Genomic DNA, 17,033 nt, shown 5'->3' with positions numbered 1-17,033 from the left:
CGCAATGTATTAGTGTTTACCTCGCCATTTTACAGAGCAGATTTCGGCATATGGATCGGACATACAGACTGGAAGGTTACCCTATTCCCAAATGACCTATAGTTCGATTTGTATGGCTGCCTTATCCATGTGTCTATCGTTATCATGTTTTATGTATTCAATCATGCGTCTCCATGAAAAGTTGGCAAAATAACCAGTGTTCATAATGATAATATCCAATTAAAAATAGTCATAATCAGGTTGAACACCAAATCACTGTAGCGTTCCTACTGTACACCACGTCACTGAAGCGTTCCTACTGTACACCACGTCACTGTAGCGTTCCTACAGTACACCACGTCACTGTAGCGTGCCTACTGTACACCACGTCACTGTAGCGTTCCTACTGTACACCACGTCACTAGCGTTCCTACTGTATACCAAGTCACTGTAGCGTTCCTACTGTATACCAAGTCACTGTAGCGTTCCTACTGCACACCACGTCACTGTAGCGTTCCTACTGTATACCAAGTCACTGTAGCGTTCCTACTGTATACCAAGTCACTGTAGCGTTCCTACTGTACACCACGTCACTGTAGCGTGCATACTGTACACCACGTCACTGTAGCGTTCCTACTGTACACCACGTCACTGTAGCGTTCCTACTGTATACCAAGTCACTGTAACGTTTCTACTGTACACCACGTCACTGTAGCGTTCCTACTGTACACCACGTCATTGTAGCGTTCCTACTGTACACCACGTCACTGTAGCGTTCCTACTGTATACCAAGTCACTGTAGCGTCCCTACTGTACACCACGTCACTGTAGCGTTTCTACTGTACACCACGTCACTGTAGCGTTCCTACTGTATACCAAGTCACTGTAGCGTTCCTACTGTATACCAAGTCACTGTAGCGTTTCTACTGTATACCAAGTCACTGTAGCGTTCCTACTGTACACCACGTCACTGTAGCGTTTCTACTGTACACCACGTCACTGTAGCGTTCCTACTGTATACCAAGTCACTGTAGCGTTCCTACTGTATACCAAGTCACTGTAGCGTTCCTACTGTATACCAAGTCACTGTATCGTTCCTACTGTATACCAAGTCACTGTAGCGTTCCTACTGTATACCAAGTCACGGTAGCGTTCCTACTGTACACCACGTCACTGTTGTGTTCTTCTGTACACCACGCCAATGAAGCGGCCCTCCTGCCACCGCCCAAGGTTTTTGAGAATGGGACTTAACTCGGATTTGACCTAGATTTGCATTACTGGTGTCGTCGATTTGACCTAGATTTGTATGGAGGTGTCGTCGATTTGACCTAGATTTGTATAACTGGTGTCGTCGATTTGACCTAGATTTGTATAAGTGGTATCGTTGATTTGACCTAGATTTGTATAACTGGTGTCGTAGATTTGACCTAGATTTGTATGGAGATGTCGTAGATTTGACCTAAATTTGTATAACTGGTGTCATCGATATTACCTAGATTTGTATAACTGGTGTCGTCGATTTTACCTAGATTTGTATGACTGGTGTAGTCGTGACCTAGATTTGTATATGTAAATGGTGTCGTCGTGACCTAGATTTGTATAACTGGTGTCGTCGTGACCTAGCATGAAGACGGTTACCCTTTATGGAATACCTGGTCTAATTCTCCTCGTACTTTCTTGTGTCTCAATTCAAATAAAGATTTATGTTCAAATTTTGCCGTTCTCGGTGTTCTCTGTTGGTCTTGTGATAAACCAGCATACACCATCCTATATTATACAATTAACATAGTTCAGTTAAAAGTATCAACGGAATTTTCTGATTTCTCAAATTTTCGACTTGTTCATCGTTTTAACTTTTAGCATTACTCAATATTCTAAATTTTCTTTATATATTATCAATGAACGACAAGTCTTCATCAATTTTATTATATACATTTTCAGAACTCACTACCCAGTTTTGTGTAGAAATTCATAGTCTGAAGTACTACAGTGTCGGCATTCCGGAAGCAGCGGAACACACACACGTGATCTACATACTTTGTTTCATTAGAAAGAAAAATCTCTCGAGACTCTTTATTTTCAAACTGATTAATTCCTGGTGCCCTGGAATATACCATAAGTCATGAGACCGGGATGAACAAAATTAAGTATTTATATGCTGATGATAATGTGAACGAGGACTCCCGAGGGGAACGTAACATTTGGAACACACCAGAAACATTCATGTTGTTGCCTAGTTGATGGTTCCAAATGAACACCATACAGGGTAAAGACAAATGACCAGACCTCTCCATACCCAACATATACGCTTATTACGATTAATCCACAAGACGATACATTTCGATATTTTATCAGAATTCTGAAATTTGATACTTTCTCGTAAATATTTTATTAGTTTGGAATTTCCTAGGGGACACCATCTGATTACAGTTTGTCTCATTATACACCACAATTGGACATACCATAATCCATATGTCCCAACACAGTCACATAACAGACAGTCACACAACAGATCACCGGGCACCGTATAGCCATTTTACGGTACAACATACACTAACAATAATCACTTACAAGGCCAGTGGACGGTGGTACATCTAGGGAACATATAGGGAACATATGGGGAACACACAGGGAACACAATAAACATATAGGGAACACACAGGGAGTACATAGGGAGTACACAGGAAACACAGGGAACACAATAAACATATAGGGCACACATATGAACACAAGTCATAGGGAACCCATAGGATATACATAGGGATCCCATGGAGAACACATGGATCCCATATGGACCATATAGGAACACACACTGAACGCATAGGGATCATATAGGAAAATAGAGGGAACACATAGGGATCATATAGGAAAATAGAGGGAACACATAGGGATCATATAGGAACACACAGGGAATCCATAGGGATTATATAGGAACACACAGGGAACACATAGGGATCATATAGGAACACACAGGGAACCATAGGGATTATATAGGAACACACATGGAACACATAGGGATTATATAGGAACACATAGGGAATCCATAGGGATTATATAGGAACACACAGGGAATCCATAGGGATTATATAGGAACACACAGGGAATCCATAGGGATTATATAGGACCACACAGGGAATCCATAGGGATCATATAGGAACACATAGGGATCATATAGGAACACACAGGGAATCCATAGGGATCATATAGGAACACACAGGGAATCCATAGGGATTATATAGGAACACACAGGGAACACATAGGGATTATATAGGAACACACAGGGAACACATATGGTACATAAAATGGAAGTATGGTGACTGGGTAGACCAGAACATAAAGTTGTCCTTTCTACTGACAATAACTACAACAACAGGTGGGTCATTGTAACTAACACCACCGTACAGTTGTAACTATTTGTTTATAATAGTTAAAAAAATATCTACTTCAACTAAACATGACATGACATTTTCGGAATTACATTCTTAACAAGGGTTAAGACAAGTAATTGGATGTATTAGTTCCTGGAAATCAACCCAATCTACGTAAAATAGGAAGAGAATTTCATTTAGAATTCGATACCACACAACTGTTTTAACTAGACCTTGGAGCAGCTTGGGATTAATACGTCAGCTTCGCCTTGATTAGCATTGTACCTCAGATAACCTCTTAAACATTTTGGAACACCTTGTGATTTTAACGTATTTCTTTTACTGCATTTTAGGTCCATCACAGAATTTCAAAAACAACAACAGAAATTATGTAGAATACTTACAAAGAAAACAGGAATGCTAACAATTCCATTAAAAGAATTGAAATTGGGAAAACGAGCGTTAAATGGCCCACGGTATGAGAACATCATCAGCGCTGTACCAGTTAAGCAGACAATCGGGTGATTGTAACGTTTAACATGCCGACTGTACATTATTACTGTCTTACAGACACGGTTAATGTAGCTCAATTTCTCTAGTGGGTGTTTATTAAGTTAAATGGACAATTTAAAACTAAGTATTTTGATAAGATATGAATTAGATTATTTTGAAGCAATTTTTGTGTAATCTGTTCTTTTTCTAATATTTGCGTGCTATTCGATTGTCCCTGTAAACATGAATATTGCTTCAGAATTACAGAAGTGTGTTTCTCATTTAGTAGTTACCATTTGGTTCGTCGTCAATTTGATCATCTTTAAGCAAGAGGCCCGTGATACATCACACATATACACACTATCTGTTTGAAAGGCGCGGAACACGAGGATGAAAGGTAACCTGAGTGCTGTTATGGTCCTATGATGCTGACTGGGATTATAGGACCATAACACCATTTGTTGTTTCAGGACCATAACACCAATTACTGATATAGGACCATAATACCATTTGTTGTTTCAGGACCAAAACACCAATTATTGATATAGGACCATAACACCATTTGTGGTTTCAGGACCATAACACCATTTGTTGTTATGGGACTATAACGCCATTTGTGGTTATGGGACCATAACACCATTTGTAGTTACAGGACTATAAATCCATTTGTGGTTTATATAATTTCCACCGGTTGACGGTAGGAATTAGGATGTAATTATTTTCTCTTCGGTATGAGGTACGCCAATTGGTGGCGTTACTGGTATTTGCACGTGCAAATCGGGTAAGGTATAGCCTATACGTGTCATTCCATTCAGGCGACACAGGTATACCAGATCACACGTAAATTTTAAACTTTTAAGGGTAATTTTCATATGGTGTATTATAATACAGTATAGGTTAGGTTAGGGTAGGAGTTGTGTGTGTGAAATATGTTATTTTGTAATACATGTATTGTTATTTGACAATAAATTAGTCAGTTAGTCAGTGCCTATGTCGCTGGGAAATATTCATCAGTTAGTCAGTCAGTTAGTCAGTGCCTATGTCGCTGGGAAATACAACTTTTGTGTTTGAGTTCTTTATCCTATTGGATAGTTTAGAAGAGAACAGTACCATAACACCATTTGTAGTTACAGGACTATAACACCATTTGTGGTTTCAGGACCATAACACCATTTGTAGTTACAGGACTATAACACAATTTGTAGTTATAGGACCATAACACCGTTTGTAGTTACAGGACCATAACACCATTTGTTGTTGTTCAGTGACGATGTATTAAACCATTGCTGTAAAATGTCTATGACTACCCGTAAGTTTGTCTGGGTAGGATGTTATAAAATGTCTATGACTCCCTGTATGTGTGTCTGGGTAGGATGTTATAAAATGTCTATGACTCCCTGTATGTTTGTCTGGGTAGGATGTTATAAAATGTCTATGACTCCCCGTATGTTTGTCTGGGTAGGATGTTATAAAATGTCCATGACTCCCTGTAAGTTTGTCTGGGTAGGATGTTATAAAATGTCTATGACTCCCTGTATGTTTGTCTGGGTAGGATGTTATAAAATGTCTATGACTCCCCGTAAGTTTGTCTGGGTAGGATGTTATAAAATGTCTATGACTCCCGTATGTTTGTCTGGGTAGGATGTTATAAAATGTCTATGACTCCCTGTATGTGTGTCTGGGTAGGATGTTATAAAATGTCTATGACTCCCTGTATGTTTGTCTGGGTAGGATGTTATAAAATGTCTATGACTCCCCGTATGTTTGTCTGGGTAGGATGTTATAAAATGTCTATGACTCCCTGTATGTGTGTCTGGGTAGGATGTTATAAAATGTCTATGACTCCCTGTATGTTTGTCTGGGTAGGATGTTATAAAATGTCTATGACTCCCCGTAAGTTTGTCTGGGTAGGATGTTATAAAATGTCTATGACTCCCTGTATGTGTGTCTGGGTAGGATGTTATAAAATGACTATGACTCCCCGTAAGTTTGTCTGGGTAGGATGTTATAAAATGTCTATGACTCCCTGTATGTTTGTCTGGGTAGGACGTAATAAAATGTCTATGACTCCCCGTAAGTTTGTCTGGGTAGGGTGTTATAAAATGTATATGACTCCCCGTATGTGTGTCTGGGTAGGATGTTATAAAATGTCTATGACTCCCTGTATGTTTGTCTGGGTAGGATGTTATAAAATGTCTATGACTACCCGTAAGTTTGTCTGGGTAGGGTGTTATAAAATGTCTATGACTCCCCGTAAGTTTGTCTGGGTAGGATGTTATAAAATGTCTATGACTACCCGTAAGTTTGTCTGGGTAGGATGTTATAAAATGTCTATGACTCCCCGTAAGTTTGTCTGGGTAGGGTGTTATAAAATGTATATGACTCCCCGTATGTGTGTCTGGGTAGGATGTTATAAAATGTCTATGACTCCCTGTATGTTTGTCTGGGTAGGATGTTATAAAATGTCTATGACTCCCTGTATGTGTGTCTGGGTAGGATGTTAGAAAATGTCTATGACTACCCGTAAGTTTGTCTGGGTAGGATGTTATAAAATGTCTATGACTCCCCGTATGTTTGTCTGGGTAGGATGTTATAAAATGTCTATGACTCCCCGTATGTTTGTCTGGGTAGGATGTTATAAAATGTCTATGACTCCCTGTATGTGTGTCTGGGTAGGATGTTATAAAATGTCTATGACTCCCTGTATGTTTGTCTGGGTAGGATGTTATAAAATGTCTATGACTCCCTGTATGTGTGTCTGGGTAGGATGTTATAAAATGTCTATGACTCCCTGTATGTTTGTCTGGGTAGGATGTTATAAAATGTCTATGACTCCCCGTATGTTTGTCTGGGTAGGATGTTATAAAATGTCTATGACTCCCTGTATGTTTGTCTGGGTAGGATGTTATAAAATGTCTATGACTCCCCGTATGTTTGTCTGGGTAGGATGTTATAAAATGTCTATGACTCCCTGTATGTTTGTCTGGGTAGGATGTTATAAAATGTCTATGACTCCCCGTATGTTTGTCTGGGTAGGATGTTATAAAATGTCTATGACTCCCTGTATGTGTGTCTGGGTAGGATGTTATAAAATGTCTATGACTCCCTGTATGTTTGTCTGGGTAGGATGTTATAAAATGTCTATGACTCCCCGTAAGTTTGTCTGGGTAGGATGTTATAAAATGTCTATGACTCCCTGTATGTGTGTCTGGGTAGGATGTTATAAAATGACTATGACTCCCCGTAAGTTTGTCTGGGTAGGATGTTATAAAATGTCTATGACTCCCTGTATGTTTGTCTGGGTAGGACGTAATAAAATGTCTATGACTCCCCGTATGTGTGTCTGGGTAGGATGTTATGAAATGTCTATGACTCCCCGTAAGTTTGTCTGGGTAGGACGTTATAAAATGTCTATGACTCCCTGTATGTGTGTCTGGGTAGGATGTTATAAAATGTCTATGACTCCCTGTATGTTTGTCTGGGTAGGATGTTATAAAATGTCTATGACTCCCCGTAAGTTTGTCTGGGTAGGATGTTATAAAATGTCTATGACTCCCTGTATGTGTGTCTGGGTAGGATGTTATAAAATGTCTATGACTCCCTGTATGTTTGTCTGGGTAGGACGTTATAAAATGTCTATGACTCCCCGTAAGTTTGTCTGGGTAGGATGTTATAAAATGTCTATGACTCCCTGTATGTGTGTCTGGGTAGGATGTTATAAAATGTCTATGACTCCCTGTATGTTTGTCTGGGTAGGACGTTATCAAATGTCTATGACTCCCCGTATGTGTGTCTGGGTAGGATGTTATAAAATGTCTATGACTCCCCGTAAGTTTGTCTGGGTAGGGTGTTATAAAATGTATATGACTCCCCGTATGTGTGTCTGGGTAGGATGTTATAAAATGTCTATGACTCCCTGTATGTTTGTCTGGGTAGGATGTTATAAAATGTCTATGACTCCCTGTATGTGTGTCTGGGTAGGATGTTATAAAATGTCTATGACTCCCCGTAAGTTTGTCTGGGTAGGGTGTTATAAAATGTATATGACTCCCCGTATGTGTGTCTGGGTAGGATGTTATAAAATGTCTATGACTCCCTGTATGTTTGTCTGGGTAGGATGTTATAAAATGTCTATGACTCCCTGTATGTGTGTCTGGGTAGGATGTTATAAAATGTCTATGACTCCCCGTATGTGTGTCTGGGTAGGATGTTATAAAATGTCTATGACTCCCCGTAAGTTTGTCTGGGTAGGGTGTTATAAAATGTATATGACTCCCCGTATGTGTGTCTGGGTAGGATGTTATAAAATGTCTATGACTCCCTGTATGTTTGTCTGGGTAGGATGTTATAAAATGTCTATGACTCCCTGTATGTTTGTCTGGGTAGGATGTTATAAAATGTCTATGACTCCCCGTATGTGTGTCTGGGTAGGATGTTATAAAATGTATATGACTCCCCGTATGTGTGTCTGGGTAGGATGTTATAAAATGTCTATGACTCCCTGTATGTTTGTCTGGGTAGGATGTTATAAAATGTCTATGACTCCCTGTATGTGTGTCTGGGTAGGATGTTATAAAATGTCTATGACTACCCGTAAGTTTGTCTGGGTAGGATGTTATAAAATGTCTATGACTCCCCGTATGTTTGTCTGGGTAGGATGTTATAAAATGTCTATGACTCCCCGTATGTTTGTCTGGGTAGGATGTTATAAAATGTCTATGACTCCCTGTATGTGTGTCTGGGTAGGATGTTATAAAATGTCTATGACTCCCTGTATGTTTGTCAGGGTAGGATGTTATAAAATGTCTATGACTCCCCGTAAGTTTGTCTGGGTAGGATGTTATAAAATGTATATGACTCCCTGTATGTTTGTCTGGGTAGGATGTTGTAAAATGTCTATGACTCCCGGTATGTTTTTCTGGGTAGGATGTTATAAAATGTCTATGACTCCCTGTATGTGTGTCTGGGTAGGACGTTATAAAATGTCTATGACTCCCCGTATGTTTGTCTGGGTAGGATGTTATAAAATGTCTATGACTTCCCGTATGTTTGTCTGGGTAGGATGTTGTAAAATGTCTATGACTTCCCGTATGTTTGTCTGGGTAGGATGTTGTAAAATGTCTATGACTCCCGGTATGTTTGTCTGGGTAGGATGTTATAAAATGTCTATGACTCCCTGTATGTGTGTCTGGGTAGGATGTTATAAAATGTCTATGACTCCCTGTATGTGTGTCTGGGTAGGATGTTATAAAATGTCTATGACTCCCTGTATGTGTGTCTGGGTAGGATGTTATAAAATGTCTATGACTCCCTGTATGTTTGTCTGGGTAGGACGTTATAAAATGTCTATGACTCCCTGTATGTGTGTCTGGGTAGGATGTTATAAAATGTCTATGACTCCCCGTATGTTTGTCTGGGTAGGATGTTATAAAATGTCTATGACTCCCCGTATGTGTGTCTGGGTAGGATGTTATAAAATGTCTATGACTCCCTGTATGTTTGTCTGGGTAGGACGTTATAAAATGTCTATGACTCCCTGTATGTGTGTCTGGGTAGGATGTTATAAAATGTCTATGACTCCCCGTATGTTTGTCTGGGTAGGATGTTATAAAATGTCTATGACTCCCCGTATGTGTGTCTGGGTAGGATGTTATAAAATGTCTATGACTCCCCGTATGTTTGTCTGGGTAGGATGTTATAAAATGTCTATGACTCCCTGTATGTGTGTCTGGGTAGGATGTTATAAAATGACTATGACTACCCGTAAGTTTGTCTGGGTAGGATGTTATGAAATGTCTATGACTCCCTGTATGTTTGTCTGGGTAGGATGTTATAAAATGTCTATGACTCCCCGTATGTTTGTCTGGGTAGGATGTTATAAAATGTCTATGACTCCCTGTATGTTTGTCTGGGTAGGATGTTATAAAATGTCTATGACTCCCTGTATGTGTGTCTGGGTAGGATGTTATAAAATGACTATGACTCCCTGTATGTTTGTCTGGGTAGGATGTTATAAAATGTCTATGACTCCCTGTATGTTTGTCTGGGTAGGATGTTATAAAATGTCTATGACTCCCCGTAAGTTTGTCTGGGTAGGATGTTATAAAATGTCTATGACTCCCTGTATGTTTGTCTGGGTAGGATGTTATAAAATGTCTATGACTCCCCGTAAGTTTGTCTGGGTAGGATGTTATAAAATGTCTTTGACTCCCCGTATGTTTGTCTGGGTAGGATGTTATAAAATGTCTATGACTCCCGTATGTTTGTCTGGGTAGGATGTTATAAAATGTCTATGACTCCCGTAAGTTTGTCTGGGTAGGATGTTATAAAATGTCTATGACTCCCCGTAAGTGTGTCAGGGTAGGATGTTATAAAATGTCTATGACTCCCTGTATGTTTGTCTGGGTAGGATGTTATAAAATGTATATGACTCCCTGTATGTTTGTCTGGGTAGGATGTTATAAAATGTCTATGACTCCCTGTATGTTTGTCTGGGTAGGATGTTATAAAATGTCTATGACTCCCTGTATGTTTGTCTGGGTAGGATGTTATAAAATGTCTATGACTCCCTGTATGTTTGTCTGGGTAGGATGTTATAAAATGTCTATGACTCCCTGTATGTGTGTCTGGGTAGGATGTTATAAAATGTCTATGACTCCCTGTATGTTTGTCAGGGTAGGATGTTATAAAATGTCTATGACTCCCCGTAAGTTTGTCTGGGTAGGATGTTATAAAATGTCTATGACTCCCTGTATGTTTGTCTGGGTAGGATGTTATAAAATGTCTATGACTCCCCGTAAGTTTGTCTGGGTAGGATGTTATAAAATGTCTATGACTCCCTGTATGTGTGTCAGGGTAGGATGTTATAAAATGTCTATGACTCCCCGTAAGTTTGTCTGGGTAGGGTGTTATAAAATGTATATGACTCCCTGTATGTTTGTCTGGGTAGGATGTTATAAAATGTCTATGACTCCCTGTATGTGTGTCAGGGTAGGATGTTATAAAATGTCTATGACTCCCCGTAAGTTTGTCTGGGTAGGGTGTTATAAAATGTATATGACTCCCTGTATGTTTGTCTGGGTAGGATGTTATAAAATGTCTATGACTCCCTGTATGTTTGTCTGGGTAGGACGTTATAAAATGTCTATGACCCCCTGTATGTGTGTCTGGGTAGGGTGTTATAAAATGTATATGACTCCCTGTATGTGTGTCAGGGTAGGATGTTATAAAATGTCTATGACTCCCCGTAAGTTTGTCTGGGTAGGATGTTATAAAATGTCTATGACTCCCTGTATGTTTGTCTGGGTAGGATGTTATAAAATGTCTATAACTCCCTGTATGTTTGTCTGGGTAGGATGTTATAAAATGTCTATGACTCCCTGTATGTGTGTCTGGGTAGGATGTTATAAAATGTCTATGACTCCCTGTATGTTTGTCTGGGTAGGATGTTATAAAATGTCTATAACTCCCCGTAAGTTTGTCTGGGTAGGATGTTATAAAATGTCTATGACTCCCTGTATGTTTGTCTGGGTAGGATGTTATAAAATGTCTATGACTACCCGTAAGTTTGTCTGGGTAGGATGTTATAAAATGTCTATGACTCCCCGTAAGTTTGTCTGGGTAGGGTGTTATAAAATGTATATGACTCCCCGTATGTGTGTCTGGGTAGGATGTTATAAAATGTCTATGACTCCCCGTAAGTTTGTCTGGGTAGGGTGTTATAAAATGTATATGACTCCCCGTAAGTTTGTCTGGGTAGGATGTTATAAAATGTCTATGACTCCCTGTATGTTTGTCTGGGTAGGATGTTATAAAATGTCTATGACTCCCTGTATGTTTGTCTGGGTAGGATGTTATAAAATGTCTATGACTCCCTGTATGTTTGTCTGGGTAGGATGTTATAAAATGTCTATAACTCCCTGTATGTTTGTCTGGGTAGGATGTTATAAAATGTCTATGACTCCCCGTATGTTTGTCTGGGTAGGATGTTATAAAATGTCTATGACTCCCTGTATGTGTGTCTGGGTAGGATGTTATCAAATGTCTATGACTCCCCGTATGTTTGTCTGGGTAGGATGTTATAAAATGTCTATGACTCCCCGTAAGTTTGTCTGGGTAGGATGTTATAAAATGTCTATAACTCCCTGTATGTGTGTCTGGGTAGGATGTTATAAAATGTCTATGACTCCCCGTAAGTTTGTCTGGGTAGGGTGTTATAAAATGTATATGACTCCCTGTATGTTTGTCTGGGTAGGACGTTATAAAATGTCTATGACTCCCCGTAAGTTTGTCTGGGTAGGATGTTATAAAATGTCTATGACTCCCCGTATGTTTGTCTGGGTAGGATGTTATAAAATGTCTATGACTCCCCGTATGTTTGTCTGGGTAGGATGTTATAAAATGTCTATGACTCCCCGTAAGTTTGTCTGGGTAGGGTGTTATAAAATGTATATGACTCCCCGTATGTGTGTCTGGGTAGGATGTTATAAAATGTCTATGACTCCCCGTAAGTTTGTCTGGGTAGGATGTTATAAAATGTCTATGACTCCCTGTATGTTTGTCTGGGTAGGATGTTATAAAATGTCTATGACTCCCCGTATGTTTGTCTGGGTAGGATGTTATAAAATGTCTATGACTCCCTGTATGTTTGTCTGGGTAGGATGTTATAAAATGTCTATGACTCCCTGTATGTTTGTCCGGGTAGGATGTTATAAAATGTCTATGACTCCCCGTATGTTTGTCTGGGTAGGATGTTATAAAATGTCTATGACTCCCTGTAAGTTTGTCTGGGTAGGATGTTATAAAATGTCTATGACTCCCTGTATGTTTGTCTGGGTAGGATGTTATAAAATGTCTATGACTCCCTGTATGTTTGTCTGGGTAGGATGTTATAAAATGTCTATGACTACCCGTATGTTTGTCTGGGTAGGATGTTATAAAATGTCTATGACTCCCTGTATGTTTGTCTGGGTAGGATGTTATAAAATGTCTATGACTACCCGTATGTTTGTCTGGGTAGGATGTTATAAAATGTCTATGACTCCCTGTAAGTTTGTCTGGGTAGGATGTTATAAAATGTCTATGACTCCCTGTATGTGTGTCTGGGTAGGATGTTATAAAATGTCTATGACTACCCGTATGTTTGTCTGGGTAGGATGTTATAAAATGTCTATAACTCCCTGTACGTGTGTCTGGGTAGGATGTTATAAAATGTCTATGACTCCCTGTATGTTTGTCTGGGTAGTATGTTATAAAATGTCTATGACTCCCTGTATGTTTGTCTGGGTAGGATGTTATAAAATGTCTATGACTCCCTGTATGTGTGTCTGGGTAGGACGTTATAAAATGTCTATGACTCCCTGTATGTTTGTCTGGGTAGGATGTTATAAAATGTCTATGGTTCCCCGTACGTTTTGTTGTCTTTACATAGTCCATGGCGTACAAAATGTGAAAAAAAATGAGAAAGTTGATAATTTGAATATAAATTAAGTTAAATTATGATACATGTATTGGTATGATATGAGTTTTAAGAACTCTAAATGTAATCACTAAAATGGCGAGTATAAAGAAGCATGAAGATATAATTCTAAAGTGAAATTATTCTACTATTTATTTTTGATTTTCTTTTCTTTTTTTCTTTTCTTTTTTTTTTGTCTAATGAGATTAGATCATGAAGTTTGAATTTTGACATCAGAAAACAAAAATTTAGGAAAGTTTTAAAAGGACAGGATTATGTTTCTATCAATAAGTGCTATGCTAAGGGAGATGGCCTCCGTATTACCTAGTAACAGGTTTCTATGGTGATCCATGAGTATCCAGTCAAACGTGTTACATCACCATTATTTTAGAAATGGCAAAAATTACTTAATATCTCTTAGAACTTCAATTTGCTGATTATTGTCCTTAGATTATTGTTTACTGCTATACTTTGTAATGTTATATGTAACCAAAGTTAATACATATTATTGTTTCTATAAGATTTCAAAATAAAATTTTATTGCTATAATCATATGTGGTGACACTTGCTGACGACAATACATGTTTAAATCCTCTTGTCTTTCCCTTGCCAGTCTTCATTCATATACAGTAAGGCTGGTCTAATTATAAGTCAGACCTAAATTGTCTTACCAGCAATTCTGTTTATCCTGGGTATGTCTGGGTTAGACTACAGACCATACTGTAAATATTAGATTTTCTGATACCTCTCTCTGTCTCTCTCTCCCTCTCTCTCTCTGTCTCTATGTCTGTCTTTGTTACTATATATATGTCTTTGTCCATGTTTCTTGTTTCGTCCCTATTGCTTTATTGCTATGATTTTTCTGTCTGCTCTACACCTTCTCTTCTGCTTTCTCCTTTCTTTAAATACAGTGGGAAAGTAACATTAAGAAAATTCATCAAAAGTAAATGATTTTATGAATCTGGATTAAGATGTGTGTATTTGTGTTGGATCATCTACAATTCTATGGTGCTGTAATAATGATTATTCTGAATACAATTGAATACTATGTACTTCACACTGTATGAAAATCTCTGAAAAAATAAAACAAATACAAAAAAAATTTTTTAGAAATGTCATTAAAGATGTAGGATGTATATCATACCTAGAGTCCAAATGACACGCACGTGCAAACAAAATCAGGCGGTGGTGTCAATTCAGTTCAAAACATTTAAAACTTATCCTGAACATTTTAGGTGACGCCATATGACTAGAAAGATGTTGTGATTTCTTTGTCTTTCAATTTCTATTGACATACGAAAGCCACATTAGATCAGGACGATAGCAAAAACACAATAATCACTTGGGAGTGGACGTTATCACCAACTGATTTCGACGAGTATATGAAGTTTGCTTAATGGTATATCTGAAAGCTTTTCCTCCTGATTAAATCAAACTGCATGTCGAGAGGCAAGCATTTCCACAACGAACAGGACATATTGTCATCGATGTTAATAAATATTTGATGACCAGCGTCCCGTCTTCTCAGACGTTGTAGCCACGAGAATGGTATACCGATTGGTCTTTGAAACCACGAGAATGGTATACCGATTGGTCTTTGAAACCACGAGAATGGTATACCGATTGGTCTGTGTAGTCACGAGAATGGTATACCGATTGGTCTTTGAAACCACGAGAAAGGTATACCGATTGGTCTGTGAAACCACGAGAAAGGTATACCGATTGGTCTGTGTAGTCACGAGAATGGTATACCGATTGGTCTGTGAAACCACGAGAATGGTATACCGATTGGTCAGTGTAGTCACGAGAATGGTATACCGATTGGTATGTGTAGTCACGAGAATGGTATACCGATTGGTCTTTGAAACCACGATTATCGTGTACTGATTGGTCTGTGTAGTCACGAGAATGGTATACCGATTGGTTTGTGAAGCCACGAAAATGGTGTATCCGAGTGTTCTGTGAGAATGGTGTACCGAGTGTTCGGTGTAGCCACGAGAAAGGTGTACCGAGTGTTTGGTGTAGCCACGAGAATGGTGTACCGAGTGTTCTGTGAGAATGGTGTATCCGAGTGTTTGGTGTAGCCACGAGAAAGGTGTACCGAGTGTTCGGTGTAGCCACGAAAATGGTGTACCGAGTTTTCGGTGTAGCCATGAGAATGGTGTACCGAGTGCTCGGTGTAGCCACGAAAATGCGTACCGAGTGTTTGGTGTAGGCACGATAGTGGTATACCCGAGTGTTGAGTGTAGTCACGAAAATGGTGTATCTAATGGTGTACCGAGTGTTCGATGTAGCCACGTGAATGGTGTATCCGAGTGTTTGGTGTAGCCACGAGAATGGTGTATCCGAGTGTTTGGTGTAGCCACGAGAAGGTGTACCGAGTGTTCGGTGTAGCCACGAGAAAAGTGTACCGAGTGTTCGGTGCAGCCACGAGAATGGTATACCGAGTGTTCGGTGTAGCCACGAGAATGGTGTACTGAGTGTTCGGTGTAGCCACGAGAATGGTGTATCGAGTGTTTGGTGTAGGCACGAGAATGGTGTACCGAGTGTTCTGAGTAGCCACGAGAATGGTGTACCGAGTGTTCTGTGTAGCCACGAGAATGGTGTACCGAGTTTTCGGTGTAGTCACGAAAATGGTGTACCGAGTGTTCGGTGTAGCCACGAGAATGGTGTACCGAGTGTTCTGTGTAGCCACGAGAATGGTGTACCGAGTGTTCTGTGAGAATGGTGTATCCGAGTGTTTGGTGTAGCCACGAGAATGGTATACCGAGTGTTCGGTGTAGTCACGAGAATGGTGTACCGAGTGTTCTGTGTAGCCACGAGAATGGTGTACCGAGTGTTCTGTGTAGCCACGAGAATGGTGTACCGAGTGTTCGGTGTAGTCACGAGAATGGTGTACCGAGTGTTTGGTGTAGCCAAGAGAATGGTGTACCGAGTGTTCTGTGTAGCCACGAGAATGGTGTACCGAGTGTTCGGTGTAGCCACGAGAATGGTGTACCGAGTGTTCTGTGTAGCCACGAGAATGGTGTACCGAGTGTTCGGTGTAGCCACGAGAATGGTGTACCGAGTGTTCTGTGTAGCCACGAGAATGGTGTACCGAGTGTTCGGTGTAGTCACGAGAATGATATACCGAGTGTTCTGTGTAGCCACGAGAATGGTATACCTAGTGTTCTGTGTAGCCACGAGAATGGTATACCTAGTGTTCTGTGTAGCCACGAGAATGGTGTGGTATGTGATGATAAATGATTTTGAAAAGACAGCATTTGCATTGAAAAAAAAACTCGAATACCAAAGTCATCTCCTAGGATGAATGCCAACATCGCGAGAAGAGATCTGTGACAGAGGTTGCTTTTCTCAGAATACAAATTACCAACAGAATCATGTATCCTCTCATTGAGCAAGAAGGCTCTTGATCCGAGGGAGACGGGTCTTTTGTCGAGAGTCAAGCCAGTGAGATATCTTACTTTTGGGGTTTCTCAATTTCCGATGAAAGCATAGTTTTATGGAACTTGTGGGCGTGGGTATAGTGTCCCCGTGTGCCCGTGTCAAATAAAGATCGTCTTAAATCAGTATGTGCATGTTGATCCCTGGGTGTCAACAAGGTCTTGCTTACAACTACAACAGGAGTTTCTAGAGTAAAAGCTTATTGTGTTTTCTGTCATCATAACTGTGTGTCCCCTGTTTCGGTGGTTTTCTCTGACGTTTTCTTTGATCCTGGTGCTGACCCAGTTGCGTGT

This window comes from Pecten maximus, chromosome 1 (genome assembly GCF_902652985.1).
Source record: "Pecten maximus chromosome 1, xPecMax1.1, whole genome shotgun sequence".
Lineage (NCBI taxonomy): Eukaryota > Metazoa > Mollusca > Bivalvia > Pectinida > Pectinidae > Pecten > Pecten maximus.
Note: the sequence above shows the minus strand (reverse complement) of the source record.